Below are 16,507 nucleotides of genomic sequence, written 5' to 3'. Positions count from 1 at the left end.
CAAATGTGGCAAATTCGAAACGTAATAAACGCGGACTCAATTGGGATCACACAGCAATGTTCTTCGTTGCAAGGCCACCAGGACCCACCAGTGCGGCCCCTAACGTGTGGCCCCCGATAATACACAAAGTGTGAAAACACCCCCCATCATCATCGTGCTGCTGTCAAACCCCCAATGGTTTCAAATGTGTGGCGGCCCTCACACTGATGACGTCTTATTGGCGAAATTGGGCCCCCCTCTGAAAAATCGTGAAGAACACTGATTTACAGCAGTCATCTCTCCCTGCGTGTATGCAGGCCAGGTGTTGTTTTTTTCCTTGTGTCCACAGAGGCAGCTGCCACTAAGGGTGCCCTTTCAAATGTGTTGAGATGACGATATGTAACGTAGGTCGCTCTGAGATGCCCTGGCGTACAGCGCACTCGCTCTGTTAAAAACAAATAGTTAAACAGATTAAATACTGTAACTATATGCAATCATAATTAATATGCACGAACTAGTGCTTCCTACATTTGTTTTTAATTCAGTGACAATTTATATTCTAATTTTCTAATAAAAATATATTTCATATAGCGTCATGTAAATTTTCATCTAAAAATGTTGAACATCAAAAGTCACCTAAACTAAAAAAAATGGTACGAGAATACCACAGAGAAACAAACCAAGTGTAAAAACGCGTTTCGTGTTTATGCAGGTAGGGCGACAGTATAAACTTAAGCTCCTCACATTAGCAAAAATCTAGTGAATAATAATAACAACAATAGTTCTATCCCACACAGCGTCATCCATGCAAACAGCGCCCAGAATGCTGAACATCGCGATGCCACAGCCAGGGGCGGAGCCAGGAATTTGACTTTGGGGGGAAAACACCCCCCATCATCATCTTCAATATTCTGAGATATCCAGTGTTAATGTTTTCCAATGGGCGCCACAAATGTATAAAACAAATTTTATTGGATTTGAACGCGGAGTTTATTAGTAGGTCGGAGCCGCTGATGTGGCTAATAAGTTTGATAAGTTCGAAAGGCTGCCGCTCAAGCAGCCTGCAGGGCAGCACACAAGGTGGCAGCCTGCAGGGCAGCACGAGGTGGCAGCCTGCAGGGCAGCAGCACAAGGTGGCAGCCTGCAGGGCAGCACGAGGTGGCAGCCTGCAGGGCAGCACAAGGTGGCAGCACAAGGTGGCAGCCTGCAGGGCAGCACACAAGGTGGCAGCCTGCAGGGCAGCACAAGGTGGCAGCCTGCAGGGCAGCAGCACAAGGTGGCAGCCTGCAGGGCAGCATGAGGTGGCAGCCTGCAGGGCAGCACAAGGTGGCAGCCTGCAGGGCAGCACGAGGTGGCAGCCTGCAGGGCAGCACAAGGTGGCAGCACGAGGTGGCAGCCTGCAGGGCAGCACAAGGTGGCAGCCTGCAGCATTTTGCAGCAGCCGGATATCCGGTTATCCCGATTACCGATTTTCCCAAAATTTCAGGGGGGGCTGAACCCCCCCCCAGCCCCCCCTGTGGCTCCGCCCTTGGCCACAGCACACAGCCATAGGCAGCAGCAGCAGCAAACAAGAAAGTGTTTCATTGTGACTTGGAAATTGAAAGGGAGCTGATGTGACGTATGCTCACACATTTTTGTTCTTTGGTGTGACCAGCAACTCGAGATGTTATCTCCCTAGCCTGGTATGCAGGAGGTCGTGGGTTCGATTACGACCCTGACACCTGCTGTATAATTTGAGTTTGCATGTCCTCCCCATAATTGTGTGGATTTTTATCCGGGATCTCCAGTTTTTCCCTGCACATTTAGAATCGACGTGCGTTTAGAGTATTTGGCTGCTATACATTTCCACGTGATGAGCCACTTCGTTGATATCTCATTTGTGGACAGGTCGCTTCTGAAAAAGAGCTACATAGCTCAGTTGGCCTTACTTAGTCAAATAAAAATAGCTGAACTCCACTACGTGAAACGGAAACAATCATGCGAGTCCCTTCCTCTGCCTTCTCCCGGTTTTGTCAGCCGTGTGTGTTGTATGTACTCTATGTATGTTGAACTTCTTTCCCACCGTACGTAGTGGTTGTAAGTGGTTGTAAACAATTCGTTTTCAATCAGTGCGTAGGGGCAACGACGTCACGAGCCGTCCTCCTAAATCCCATGCGGGCTCGGGACTATAAAAAAACACCGCAGCTGTTGTGTTCACGCGACGTGGATCCTCACAACCTCTCAACACGCCACACCAACACTGGGAGAAACGCGCGCTAACACTGCAACAACGTCTGATTAATGCGGTTGGCTACGTACGGTGGCAGAAGAAGTGCAACAAACATACGTATCCTCCCGACTTCGGCCGACAGCAAATGCCCAGCAAACACCACGAAAAAAAACCTCATGTACAGCTGTAAAGCAAATGGACGGGGAGTACAGGGAAGCTCCCATGACGGAAATCTTTCCTGCCCAGTGGAAGGGCCAGCAGTTGCCTCGCTATCGGTGCCACTGGGATTATTTAAATGTACCTCGAAAAAAACTGTTACAGATAGTCCATGGACCAGAGCAGAGATCGACAGCCGCCCTCGGTAGCAACAATTTAACCGTAGCGATTCATGTATACGGCCAACACCAGTGCATGCCTTGGTAACCCCTACTACTCATTTCAATCGGTTATTGCGTAATTCAATTTTATTTCGGTGAGTTACAAAGTTATGCCACCACGAGCGGTACCGACAGGTGAAATATCTGTCCCTGGCTCATGGGGCTCAATGCGAGGCAAATTATTACGCGGAAAACTTCAGAACCATATCAGCCACAAAGCACCCTGGCACCAATTCAGGTGGGCCTCGGGTTGCGGGCTGCGCAGGTAACACGCAGCTGCCTCAGGTGTGGTGGGAGTCGGGACGGTCGTCCGGATCTCTTTCAACAATAATAATCTCAACTTGTAACGCGCCTCGCAATGCTCGCTCGCTCTCGAAGATAGAGACAAGAGTGACTCAGAGGTGCGAGGAAGAACCGCAGACGAGCGGGAAGTTCAGCGGCCACGCGGTGAGTTGGCGCCGACAATTGCCCAAGTTCTGTGGTCCTCTATGTATTAAAATGCTTTCGGACAATTAATTCGCGCTGATACACGTGAGAGGAAACCGGGGCATCCGGAGTAAACACACGTGCAAGAGAGCAACACTCTATCCCGTACAGAAAGAACAGATGATACTCGTCCACATTATGGTGTACCGCCTTCTCTTGGCAAGCCAGTGTTTATGGGAAACCTCCTCAACGCCCACGGGAAGGGATTTCAGGATATTCGTGTGGTCCCCGCCTAAACCCTCGCTGCCTCCACAGTGCTCGATTGCAGGCCACGTGCATAACCATCGCTGCGCAGGTTCGCATTTGTGTTGCGGTGTTGGCCTGGATCTCACCTGGCCATTGTGTGCACTCAGTATTCACTTTGCCACGAGGTCCCTAGTACGTACGCGCTCCACATCCCGTTGTACCAGACAGCACTTTGGTCTCTGAGCTGGGCCTCTGAGCTAGGCTCGACGAAGTCGCTCGAGCTGACCTCAAACCGTGCAACATTGTTGCGCACATGTTTTTGCAAAAACAAAGTATGATATAATCCAAATGTATGAGATGCCAGACCTCGACAGGCTGTAGTCCCGTATCTCTGAAATATTTGGGTGTGAACCCAACGAAAGTTCGGTTATCCTGGTTTCATCACAGCTAGGATTTGATTAAATACAATTTCGTGCAACAACTGTAACCTTGTCCATAGGTTTGTGTTTTTGCGATAGCACTTTGGTTCCGCTCGCTTCTTAAAGGGTAGGCCCTCTGAATTGCAATATTAATGAATGTCAAGGTACCAATTTCTGCAGTTTCCATAGCAACGAGGTTTAGTGAGAAAGCCAGGCTCGCGTACAATGCGATATAGAGCGGTGCAGCAGCCAAAGTCTTTGCAGTGGTGCACATCAGGCAGTTCTACTGTCTTTATACATCTCTTTGGCCGTTTAGGTCAATATCAATACACCTCACTTTTAGATTATAAATTGAGTTACGTGACACGTTTGATTCACTTTATTATCATGGCACTAGTTTACCCAGGAAAGGATATAAGCTTAGAGTACAAATACTATTTAACAGATGCTGGTAAAATTCGATTTAAAGCTTTCGTCTTCTTTGGTTCTTTCGGTAAAGTCACGTAGAATGAGAATAAAATAATAAAATAAAACAATAACATTCTCACGACGTTTCGGCCACGACAGGTTTGTTCCTTTCACCTGAAGAAGGCCACTTGTGTCGTGGCCGAAACGTCGTGAGAATTTTATTGTTTTATTTTATTATTTTATTCTCATTCTACGTGACTTTACCGAAAGAACCAAAGAAGATGCTGGTAAGTGAGAGAGGAAATTCTGTTCATGTTCCCTAAGCACCCATCAAGAAGTCAACCCGGTCTGTGCACAGTACTTGCGACGCTCTTTACCAATAAAATAGTGATGATCAAGACAGCAGTTTCTAACATGAAGGCAACGCATTCTCTCGGGCTGCCATCTTGATCAACCTGGAACCAATGCCAAACTCGAGACCCTGGCACCAACGTCAGTGGCAGAGGTGTCGATGTTCATCGCACGGCTGCCAAATCAGACGTCGCCACTCGACTACATCCACACGTCCAAACTCAAATCGTGCTCGGACATCGCTTGCTTGCCGCTGATTGTCCACCTGGCAAATCTTTCGTTTCGCAGAACGGTTTAAAATGGCGCAGGCAACACCCTTCCTGGAAAAAAATTGGCTTGAGCCATGGTGACCCCGCAAACTATCGCCCGACCTCAAACCTGATTACGATTTCAGAGGTTACAGAGCCCCTGAAGCACTGAGATGGCTCTACTGAAGACAAACCTGTCAACCCCTTGTCAGTGCCTACATTATTGCAGACCAATTCAGACCTCATTTGTCACCCCGTAGCCTTATAAATCTCAACGTTCATCCGACAAAGTCCCATCACAAGGGAGAAACACTAACAAATAGACAAAACATTTTTTTTGCCCGTATTGAAACGGACCTGAAAACTCAATTTCCCTGAACAAGAAGACGGGATAAGCCGTATGAATTGACAGGTATGTTCAGATCACTGATGACCTCTACAAAATCATGGATGACCAGTGCGCCGCAAAGCTGGTTGGCTTCGATCTCTCAGCCGCCTTCGACACCATTGACCATGGAATACTCATCGGGCAGCTAAGGTCAAGGTTCGCTGTATCGGACACGGCACTGGGGTGGATTGAGTCATACCTACATGGTCGGTCACAGTTCGGCCATGTAGGTACGTGTGTGAGAAAAAACCGGAGCACCCGGAAAAAAATCCACACCTTACGTGAGTTGGCAGCACTCTGTCCCCGTACAAATGGAGACGGATGGAGATTAGTCCACTTGCTGAACTGCCTGATGGCGAACCAGGGTATGGTGTCAACGACGCCCACGGGAAGGGAGTTTCGCAACATCCGTGCGGTGATTCACCAACCATGGCTGCTGCCTCCACAGTGCTGGAGTAGAGGCAGCCACGTGCAGCAGCGTAGCCACCACTGGCGCATGTCGTAGCGGGCGAGTCCGATGAACCAAACACATTCACCAACAAAACCGTAGCTTTAAAATAATGACATATTTTAACACAGGTGACGTTTCGGGCATTGCTCCTTTTTTATGTACGTGCTATAAAAATGTTTTTGTTTTTGTTTTAAACATCCCGTCAACAGCACTGGTTCAACACAAGGAAACTGGGCCTGTTTCAACATTCAGTATCTCATCATCTTCACAGCAACACATACATAAACAATAGAGCCATTGCACGAATCGTCGCCTATCACGTATATATATTTTTTTCCTTTCAAATCCGCACATTTTTTTTGTTATCGACAGGGTGTGTTGAGTTATTTTTTTGGGTTTATTGTGCTCTGTGGCACCCACCGCGGCCAACGCAGCATCAACAGATTGTCAGATAAGAGGGGACACAGAGACAGATGTCACAACGCAGCCACTAGGGGACGCTACAGCACTTCGCTGTGGTCTCTCTGCCGGGCAACGCTGCTGCAGGGATCGTCCACGTGGACAGCCACCCTCCCACCCCCTCCAGAATGGCTGGCTGATGATTAACATCACAAGCTGCGAATTAAACCCAAATCGTGACCGCCCTTGGAATCATGGGAATCACGGGGGATAGTCTTGGTGGCAGGAATTGATTTGTACAAATAACGGGTACTGCTTTTGTGCTTACTGTATTGTGTTTAACTTTATCACAAGGGTACTGCAAAGTATTGAGAGTATACCTTATCAGTGCTTACCAGTTCAGATGTTATTGGTCACCACGTGACCTTATACATCTCAACGTTCATCTTACAAAGTCCCATCACAAGGGAGAACACACGAACAAATAGTCAAAAAAAGTTGTGTCCGTATTGAAACGGCTGTAGGCCGTATGGACCTGAAAACCCATTTTCCTTGTTCAAGAATACGGATAAGCCGTATGGGTTGACAGGTTTGTGATCGACCTAGATCAGGAGTCTTACTATTACTATTTTTATTTTACCAGGTAAGGCGCACATAATCAGACATAATCAGCAAGTGATATATATTAAAAAAAACTGAGCTGTGTAGCTCTTTTTCAGAAGTGACCTGGCCACATATGATAGCTCAACGATGCGGCTTATCATCATTTGGAAATTGGTAGCAGCCAAATACTCGAAACACACGTTGATTCTAAACCGAAGAAAAATCCACGCGACCACGGGGAGAACACACAAACTCCAAGACATACAACATACATCAGGGTCGGGATCGAACCCACGACCTCCTGTATACCAGGCGAGGTAGTTAACATCTCGCCACCGTGGCAACCAAAATAACAAGAAGATACAAAAAAATCGAGTTCGCTATGTCAAAAAGAAAATCAACCTTATTATGTCAAGAGGCGCTATGCAATGAGAATACGAGACGGTGGTGGACCTTCATAAAGAACGGTCACGAAGCAGCCGTCCTTGAAGAGCCACCGCATGCGCCTCCGAAGCTGCGGGTTGCCCTCTGACCTCGGGTGACTGATCAAATAGTTTAGTCTGGGTTTGTGGTCTGTGGAATAGTGGCCCACAAATGTGTCTCACTCTGTCTCACTCTGCCTCACTGTCACACTCTGTCTCACACTGTCTCTTAGTGTCTGTCCCTGCCAGACTCCGTGCCAGGGTTCCAACATCTTCTAGTCCTTCCCGATTCCCCTCATCCACGTTTAACCAAGCTTCTCAAATACGCTACAGAGCCAGTCATTACGCGCTGCACGCGCCTGATGATTGCCCAAGACATAGTTAACGAGGAGAGGCGGGCCGTGGTGGTTTGTGATGGCCACAGGGTTGAGAAACCCTTCGTATATCATGGGACGTGGACCGCATCGTTGCTACATTACATCACTCAAATCTGTAACAGATCAGAGTACTCCACCATTGTCTTCATAGCAGAAGAGTAGTGCAGGATGGAAATGCGCAGGTTACAAACGACAGCACAGAAATGTGTACGGAGCATCTGTGCATTGCGCTAAACAACATTTTCTCAAAGAAGTGCGTTGGGGTCACCGTTTATAATAAATGTTTATAGTGAACGTGACCGAGTGGCAGTGGCAGCGTTCGACAAATGTGGTGACCTGGATGAGTCCTCACGGAGGAGAGGAAAAGGGGTGAGAGAATCAAGGACGGAGTTCGAAGGGGAGGGGTGAGGATGAGAGGAAGGGTGAGGGGAGGGGTGAGGATGGAGTGAGGGGAGGGGTGAGGATGAGGGGAGGGGTGAGGATGAGGGGGTGGAGTGAGGGGAGGGGTGAGGGGAGGGGTGAGGGGTGAGGATGAGGGGGTGGAGTGAGGGGAGGGGTGAGGGGAGGGGAGGGATGAGGGGAGGGGAGGGGTGAGGGGAGGGGTGAGGATGGAGTGAGGGGTGGGGATGAGGGGATGGAGTGAGGGAAGAGGGGAGGGGTGGGGATGGAGTGAGGGGAGGGGTGAGGATGAGGGGATGGAGTGAGGGAAGGGATGAGGGGAGGGGTTAATATGAGGGGAGGGGTGGGGATGAGGGGATGGAGTGAGGGGAGAGGGAAGGGATGAGGGGAGGGGTGAGGATGAGGGGAGGGGTGGAGATGAGGGGATGGAGTGAGGGGAGAGGGGAGGGATGAGGGGAGGGGTGAGGATGAGGGGAGGGGTGGAGATGAGGGGATGGAGTGAGGGGAGAGGGGAGGGGTGAGGATGAGGGGAGGGGTGGAGATGAGGGGATGGAGTGAGGGGAGAGGGGAGGGGGTTAGGAGAGCCGTGACGTCGCTACTGCTCGCTGCGACGCGAGTCTCTCTGGCAGCGCTGTCCCAGGTGAGAGGGAGGGAGAGAGTCGCCGTCTCTCCCAGCGCCACCAGCACCCTCGCCATCCTCGCAATCATCACAAAATCACCGCCACCACCAGCAGCAGCAGCAGCGAATACTATCGCCGCGGCGAATCACAGTCGCCTCGTCCCGCTCGCTGGTCACGCGGCGTCCGAGACCCTCTGTGCTGGTGCTTGCGACACAACATCGAGGTGCGTGCATCATCCCTCTCATTATCCCACCCATGATCATCATCGTTCCATTCATCATCGCAATCATCATCTCACTCATCATGCCACCCATGATCATCATCACCCAATTCATCATACCACTGATCATTACCATCCCACCCATGATCATCATCCACTCATCATGCAGCTCATCTTCATCCCATTCATCATCCCACACATCACCATCGTCGTCATCATCGCATTTGCCTAACGCACGCCACTGCGACAATCATCCGCGCTGCGTGCGTGGCGAGGAGGGCTCGGCTCAGGCCCCGCATCGTAACGCGTCGAGAGTATGATGGCGATAATGCTGGCGGTGTGATTGTGAATACGACGGCGACGATGAGTGACGGAGAAAGAAAGAGGTCGAGAGTGGAGTCGAGGCTCAGCTCTCTTGTACATCATCGCACGCGATTGATTGCTGGCGCGCGTTAAAAATAGCCCCGATAATTTGAACGAGGGTCCCTATCGGATGCTGCAGCAGCAGCAGCAGAAGAAGAAGCAACTGCAGTGCCGAGCGACGCAGGTGACGGAGGGAGGATGTGCGCGTGCGTGCGTGCGCGTGCGTGCGGAGCAGTTGGCGCATCGGCCGTGGCGCAGCGTGCAACGAGCCTGGTCACGATCCGTGTGATTGTGAACTGACCCATGGGATTGTGAATAGACTCACCCCCCCTCCCACCCACCGGGACTTTGAATAGGCTGACACACATACACACATACATACGTGGGATTGTGAACTGACCCATGGGATTGTGAATAGATTCACCCCCCTCCCACCCACCGGGACTTTGAATAGGCTGACACACACACACATACGTGGGATTTTTTAACTGACCCATGGGATTGTGGATAGACTCACCCCCCCTCCCACTCACTGCGACTGAATAGGCTGACGCACATACACGTTAGATTGTGAATAGACACACGCACACATGGGATTGTAAATACAGTACACGTGTGGGATTGTGAAGAGGCTCGCACAAACGTGGGATTGTGAATGTGAATAAACTCACGTGCATGGGGTTGTGAATAGACTCAGATCTGGGATTGTGAATAAACTCCACGTGGGCTTGTGAATAGACTCACGTGGGATTGTAAATAAACTCACACGTGGGATTGTTAATACTCACTGTGTGATTGTGAATAGACTCACACGTGGGATTGTGAATAGACTCACACGTGGGATTGTGAACAGACTCACAAGTGGGATTGTGAATACTCACGTGTGTGATTGTGAATAGATTCACACGTGGGATTGTGAATGGACTCACATTTGGGATTGTGAATAGACTCACACGTAGGATTGTGAATATACTCACACTTGGGATTGTGAATAGACTCATACGTGGGATTGTGAATAGACTCACACACATGGGAATACATGGGCGATCGAATTCTTCACAGACAGTTCCATCACATTCCTATCGCAGATCCTGGCTACCACGTTACGTTGTTCGTATAAGCCACGCAAAGTTTAGCCATACACAGCCCATGAGCCAGGCCCAGATAGCGCACTTAACCAGTACCACCAGAGGTGGCATCACTTTACTGCTTCCAATTCCTTGAATGTGGCCCATAACGGTGAATTGTACGATCACCATTTTAAATGGATAGGCTACCAACAATGGCGGAGCCAATATTTTCAGGTAGGGAGGGCAACCCTTGCAGCAATGAAAAATTATAGAGGAGTTGTTAGTAAGTGAGGAGTTGTTAGTAAGTAAGGAGTTGTTAGTGAGTAAGGAGTTGTTAGTAAGTAAGGACTTGTCCCTTACCTTTTTCGTCGACGCATGTGCGGCGATGGCGCGGCCATCGATCGAGGGTCGAATTCGAACCGCGTTGTGTGATCGGCATCGCGCTCGCTGAAGGTGAATGCCTTCAGGGAAGTCGTGTACTCTGTATACGCAACTGCGCACAATTCTGAGTCACTTATAACTGCTTTGGCGTTACTTATTGCCAATTATAGACTCATAGAGTCCCTGGTACGTAATAATATGCTACACAGTGGCAGTTGGGTTCGCAAAATGCCGATTTATTACTAATAAACCCCAATGACCCGATCGAAATTAAGGATTTCGATCGGATTATTACTCCGCAGTCACCGGCTCACTATTTTGTGCTGTGTTTTTTGTGTGGATCTGGGACCTGTGTCTAACACAGAGAGAGGCCTTAGCCCAGATAAAACAAATATATATCTGGCAGTTCATCAGCGTTGGTTCAAGCAAAGCGTGGCTGCTGATGAGACAGTAAATATCGAAACCGGTTCAATTTGCTTGTGTTGAACCAATATTGCTTCAATCATCATCTGAGATCCCTTGAGGTCGAGTATGATGATGGTCCATGGACAACGATGAGGGTCAGAGTTTATGAGTACGCGGTTGGCTGACGAGGCCAATCCTGCTAAAATAATGCAATCGCAAAAGGCGGTGTAGCTCATGGGACGTGTAAAGGAGGTGAACTGTCTGCTTGTTTATGTTGTTATTTATATTATGCACAATGACGTGAACGATTGCTTTGTGTTATGCACCAATTGCGATGGTGATGTCAAGATCATTTCTATTCATCGCTGTTGAATTCTGCACAAGGTCTGTGGCTGTTCTGAACGTGCCTTATACTAGCTGCACATATAAAAGTCCTGTATGCACTGTCACGTGGGCTGATAAGTGATAAGTAACCTTAATGCAACACAAGTGGCAGGCGATGACCACATCTAACAAGAGAGAGCCCAACCACCTCCCCCAGACACGCAACGGCACGATCGTTGCCAAGTTCCCCACCATCAGCATCTTGGAGGTCACCATTCACACGCAACAAAACACAACCCAGCAAGACACCCATACCAACTTTCCCTGACCACAAAAGCTGGTCAGAGGCTGGGTATCTTGTGGCGAATGGGCCCCCAGCTTCTCCCTCCCAAAAGCCTCTCAGCCATCCACGAGGCATCAATCAGTCAGGAACGAAATTGAGTTTTTACTCATTGCTCGCCAGTTACGCGCACAGCTTCCACAAACACTCAAGAAGCTCCGACCGGGCACCCAATCGTGCGAATGTCCTCCCCACCCACCGGCGCACTGTAGCCAGTGCATAGGGTGCACTGCAGGAACTCGCCTAGGCTAATTCGTCAGCGCCCACCCAAACCCGCGACCTCCACCACTCTCAGAAGGACAAGGGGCAGCAGCAGCTGCTGCTATGTGCCGGTTTCCACCGCCTCCCGAGTTCCCCCTGCAAGTCGCTGCACACCGTCCTGATTTGAGACGATTCCATATCGCTGTGCTTTTACCGTTGCCAGGGTTCAGAACCACCCCCCCCCCCCCGCCAGTAATTCCAAAGAGAAGGCCTCAACACCACCCAGCGTTTTCAGGGCCAACTATTAGATTGGCGAATATATCGTGGCCCACCGGCAGTGCCCACATCCCAACGGAGAAATATTGAGAGAAGAAAACGTTTTTAGTTTCTCTCTCTTTATCTCTCTCCACTGAAGTCTTGGAGCTGTGTCACAGCAATGAAGGATTACACACCGTCTGTTGAATGCTCAGCTTGGTCGTGAGGATTAGTCGATGTTGGCGCCAGATGTTGGCATGAATAATCATGCTGATGCAGCACTTGTGACCGTAAATCCGTGAGAACGTTTTGCCTATGTAAACAATAAGCTCACCCCACACTGTCGACTTTTGTTACATTTAATTGGCAATCTCAACAGCTCCTGGATGTTGTTGTTATTTTGGCCAGGAGAGTTGCATTCCAGCTGTGCAGTCTGGACCAGATAATTGGGACAAGCAGCACATGTATCTCCACATCCGGTATTACATAAATCAATCTTGATTTGAAGCTTTCGTGACTGCAGGGATCGATATTACATGTCAGGAATCACATCTTTCACAGATGGCATCAGGTCATGGATTTTGTGTACTGTGTTGAATCGAACCTGAATCTTGTGTTTGTTCAAGATTTTGGAAAAAAAATTGGTAACCCCTGCTATGTATGGCAAGGTGATGGTTTTGATTGGGTCCTCAGATGGTTCTCTACCCATGGTAGGCTCACACGACATTGTTTTTTCCCGAGACCAAGGTACTCTGCAAACCATCGGGCTACCATCAAAGATTCGTTCATGAAGCTATCCAGATATATAAATACCTACACGACAATCGATCCCAAAATAAATTAGCACTGGCTGACTTATGCCATGCATCTTTCGTCCTCCCAGCTCCCCCATTGCCTACTCCTACATTGGCACTGGCTGACTTACGCCGTGAAATATACAGAGCGAACAAGGTGATAGAGAGAAAAAAAAAGAAAAAGGATATCAAACTTAGCAAACTTAGAAATGTAATGCCATCCAGAGAGTCGGCCAACACAACAGTTAACACTATACCCGGTTGATCACCGTCCTTCCAAAGTTTGCTAAATTTTGCATCCATCTGCTCGGTTGAAGTCACCTTGGCCAAGGTGTGCGAGCTCTACGATCCTGCATCTACTTGCAAATTCCATCCCTAGCCCCGCCCACTTGCCCTTGGGTTGTGCCCACCACAGGCGCGTGTGGCCTCTGGTTGCAGTGGCTCTCTCGCTACATGTCCTCCTGCCTCAGCAGTCCGCCTGCTGTGTTGTTTCACCTGAAGACGATGGCTTGTGTTGCTATCGAAACATCGTGATTTATTCGTTATTTTTCTACGTGACTTTACTGAAGAAACCAAAGAGTATGAATTCTTGCAGTCACGAAAGCTTCAAATCAAATTTTTTTAAATGGCTTATTTGGGTCCAACTTCCACAGTCTGCCGCGGATTACAGAATCCACTTTGATATGGTCCCCCCATATCAACGTGGATTGCTGGAGTTCTGCTGTAGAACCAAGTGAATGTACAACAGGCTCGCTAAACTAACAAAGATATTTGTCGGAAGGATACAGCTGTAAAACACAGCAAGGGAAATTATTGAAGGTGGACGATGATCATGAATCTTAAATATACAGGTGAGGAAAGAAGGTTGGACTGCTCTATTTGGTCATAAAAAGCCACGTGGTAGTTGCATTCCTGAAGAACACCACGTTATGGAAAAATCGCATTTTAATAAAGTAAAGCTCGGCCCGCGATAACACGTGAGATACGTACGCAGGCGAAAGAAAGACCGAGGTGCGTGGGTAGCATCTAGAAGCATCCAGCAGCATCCCAATGCCTCGTGCGATGCTACGCCGAGGCAGCCGCACGACCGCTTATTCCTACTCGCTCGACGTAGTTCTGTTTGCTCAATAGCGTTATATCCAATTCGCATCCGCGTTATAAAAAAATGTGTTCCCTGATACAGTCATGGCGTTACATCCAATTCGCGTCTGAAAACAACACGCGGCGTTACTGGAGAAGGGACTCTACCGTCAATACAATAATAACACACGAGGGTGTCGGGGCGGAGCGGTGGAGCAAGTGGATCGCCCTCTACACAATCTACTCGGGAGACCTGAGCGTGATTCCCAGTCACGGCTGACCATCAGTGGCGCCGAGTGACATAGGAACGAGTCCCGGGCCACCTCCACACCCCCCCCCCCTCCACTTCACCGACCTGCACTGACGAACGCGGTGAAGTATAGTCACCGACTCCCGTGACGGACGAGGCATGGGGGAGACCTTCATCCAGCAGCGGTTGGACAAAAGGGCTTGAGATTTAAAATCGCGTCACAGATGGTGCATAAATTGATTTTCAGTGCGAGGATTGAAGGGCTAAATCTTGACTTTTGTGCATCGAGCGGAAACTCAGTGGCTAAAGCGTTGGATTTTGAGCTAAGCTGACCGGCGTATTTGCTTAAGCAAGCAACGGTGTGCCTGTGGATTATCCTACCTGCACACTCGCATATAACAGGAAGCCGTGATGGTGTGTTGCAACCAAAATAAAATGTGTCCTTTCGTGATAAAAGTTAATTATTGTTATATTACTACGGAACAAAACATAAACAATGTCTGTACACGCCGTGTGTGAGTAATAACAAGGCAGGTATTTTTTTCTGGCGTATAAATATTAAATGTTTTCTTTAATTATTAATACAGCACGGTACAATGGCATGGGTGATTTGGGTCAGTTTCATTTGTTGAAATGTCACCGTGCGACGCGTCCGAGAAACGTGTGAAAGAAAAGTGCACTGTGATACGTTCGGCCCCGGTGAAAAAGATCTTCATAGCTCATCAGATCCCTCCTGCAGCCTCAATACAGATTCTGGTGATTCTGAAATAGCGAAGTCCTCTATTTATTAGTGTACAACTGATGTATAGAGAGTATGGTTTACAATGCGCTACACACAGGAGTAGTTGCGGTGATTTACGTGAGAGGGGCATGATGGCAATACGGAAAAGGTGTTCAATTTTACTGAAAAGTATTTACTCAACGTTTTATTTTATTTTACCAGTTAAAGCCCACTGAGCTTTACAGCTCTTTTTTCAGAAGCAACCTGGCCACAAATGATAGCTAGTCCAACGAAGTGGCTTATCACGTGGAAATTTCTAGCAGCCAAATACTCGAAGCGCATGTTGATTCTAAATGTGGAGGGAAAAACCGGAGGACCCGGAGAAAAATCCACGCGACCACGGGGAGAGAGAGAGACATGCAAACTGCAAATATACAGGCGTCAGGGTCGAGGAATCGAAGCCACGACCTCCTGCATGAAAGACGACGGAGTTAATATCTCGCCACCGAGGTGCCACGTGTATGGGGATTGCGTGGTGTCCCTCCGCACACCTTCGGGCACAGCATTTTCCTCCCCCATGTATGAACACTTGCTCACGGAGTTGGCCAAACGTCTCAAAATGAGGACTACAAAAGCTTGGGAACAAGAAATGATCACGCCCAATCGGGCAGCGCTCCTACATTGTCAGTGGTTCTCTGCGCCTCTGAATCATTCTCTGCTCGAACGACAACTGTGCGTCTTACAAACCCTACATTACATTGTCATCGTTATTTTTATTCTCATTGTGAAACAAAAATCTGAAGAAGAAGAAGAAGAAAAAAACGCGTTCCCCAAAAAGGGGTTACAGGATGCGGGATCGCAGCCTCTGTTGCTTCTCGCCGCCGTTAATGATTCAACAGCGGCCATTCGCACCACACGGGGAGCCACATCGCTGCCCTGCATCAGGTCAGAAGTGTAAAAAGCAGGCTTTGATTGCGTAACCAGGTTTCCCATCGACAATGCTGTTTTACTCGTGCCAAGGTAAAGTGGAATAAAAACGTAATTAGGGAGCATGGCTCTTCACCGCGCACACGTGACCATGCATTCTTTAGCATGACCTATACGAAGGGCAACTATTAGAGGTCCACTTGCAAGTGCTTTAGACATTCTACTGCTTTGTCTTGGAGCTGGTGAATTGCAGATACCCGCAAATGCACCGCCTTCAAGTTTACATTTGGGTCGGTGCGAAGTTGCGCGGTCAATCGTTTGGAGTTCGTAGCCCCGCAGTTGCGCACAGGAGAGCGGCCTCAGTTATTTCACCTGCGAGCGAGGTTTCCACCGCATGCTTCTGCGGTTTGTGCGGATACGGTTAAGTGCTGACCAATGCTTCCGTGGAAGATCGTAGCCATGCAGTGCGTGGTAGTGGGCACGCTGAGCAGGTTGTTTGTGGGAGTAGCCGGTCCGCTCTATCCCCTCTCCTCCCGTCCTGAACTCTTGCGAGGGGGACAGTTCAGCTAAATAAACAACAACAACAACAGCAAACAATAAAAACATAATAAAGTTAGGAGACGATGAGTAGGGACTCTGAGTTGTGTTCTGTCCTCCGGAGAAGTGGACGGCTCCACAACAGCTGATCACCAGGGGTTTGTGGAACGGCAAACACCCTCCACGTCACAACACCGCAGCTCAATTTATCAGTACAAAATCCGCCCAAAATCTAAATTGGGCGCATGCCCAGTACTCTAATATGCACGTCGGGCTCGGGGTCCAATCCTTTATCACCATTGCATTCACTTAAATAA

The 16,507-nt window shown here is 48.9% G+C and overlaps 1 protein-coding gene and 1 long non-coding RNA gene across 5 annotated transcripts in view; both read left to right on the top strand.

The window, feature by feature from the left end:
• Nucleotides 1-1,201: 1,201 nt before the first annotated feature.
• Nucleotides 1,202-1,935, top strand: LOC142925148 (uncharacterized). The gene is made up of 2 exons (XR_012942232.1): nucleotides 1,202-1,355; nucleotides 1,394-1,935. It is a non-coding gene; the product is annotated as an uncharacterized LOC142925148 (long non-coding RNA).
• A 6,334-nt stretch (nucleotides 1,936-8,269) lies between these two features.
• LOC116943732 (uncharacterized) overlaps nucleotides 8,270-16,507 on the top strand; it is a 52,892-nt gene continuing 44,654 nt past the window's right edge. For 3 of the 4 annotated variants that reach the window (XM_076068116.1, XM_076068114.1, XM_076068117.1), the window contains exon 1: nucleotides 8,273-8,545. The gene's annotated coding sequence lies outside the window, so the exon portion shown is untranslated. Of the gene's footprint in view, nucleotides 8,546-16,507 lie in introns of all 4 variants that reach the window. The other variant, XM_076068115.1, reaches the window with a different exon arrangement.

This window comes from Petromyzon marinus, chromosome 19 (assembly GCF_048934315.1).
Source record: "Petromyzon marinus isolate PM22_M1 ecotype Great Lakes invasive population chromosome 19, UKy_Petmar_22M1.pri1.0, whole genome shotgun sequence".
Taxonomy (NCBI): Eukaryota; Metazoa; Chordata; class Hyperoartia; order Petromyzontiformes; family Petromyzontidae; genus Petromyzon; species Petromyzon marinus.
Note: the sequence above shows the minus strand (reverse complement) of the source record. Positions and strands in the feature narration are given on the sequence as shown.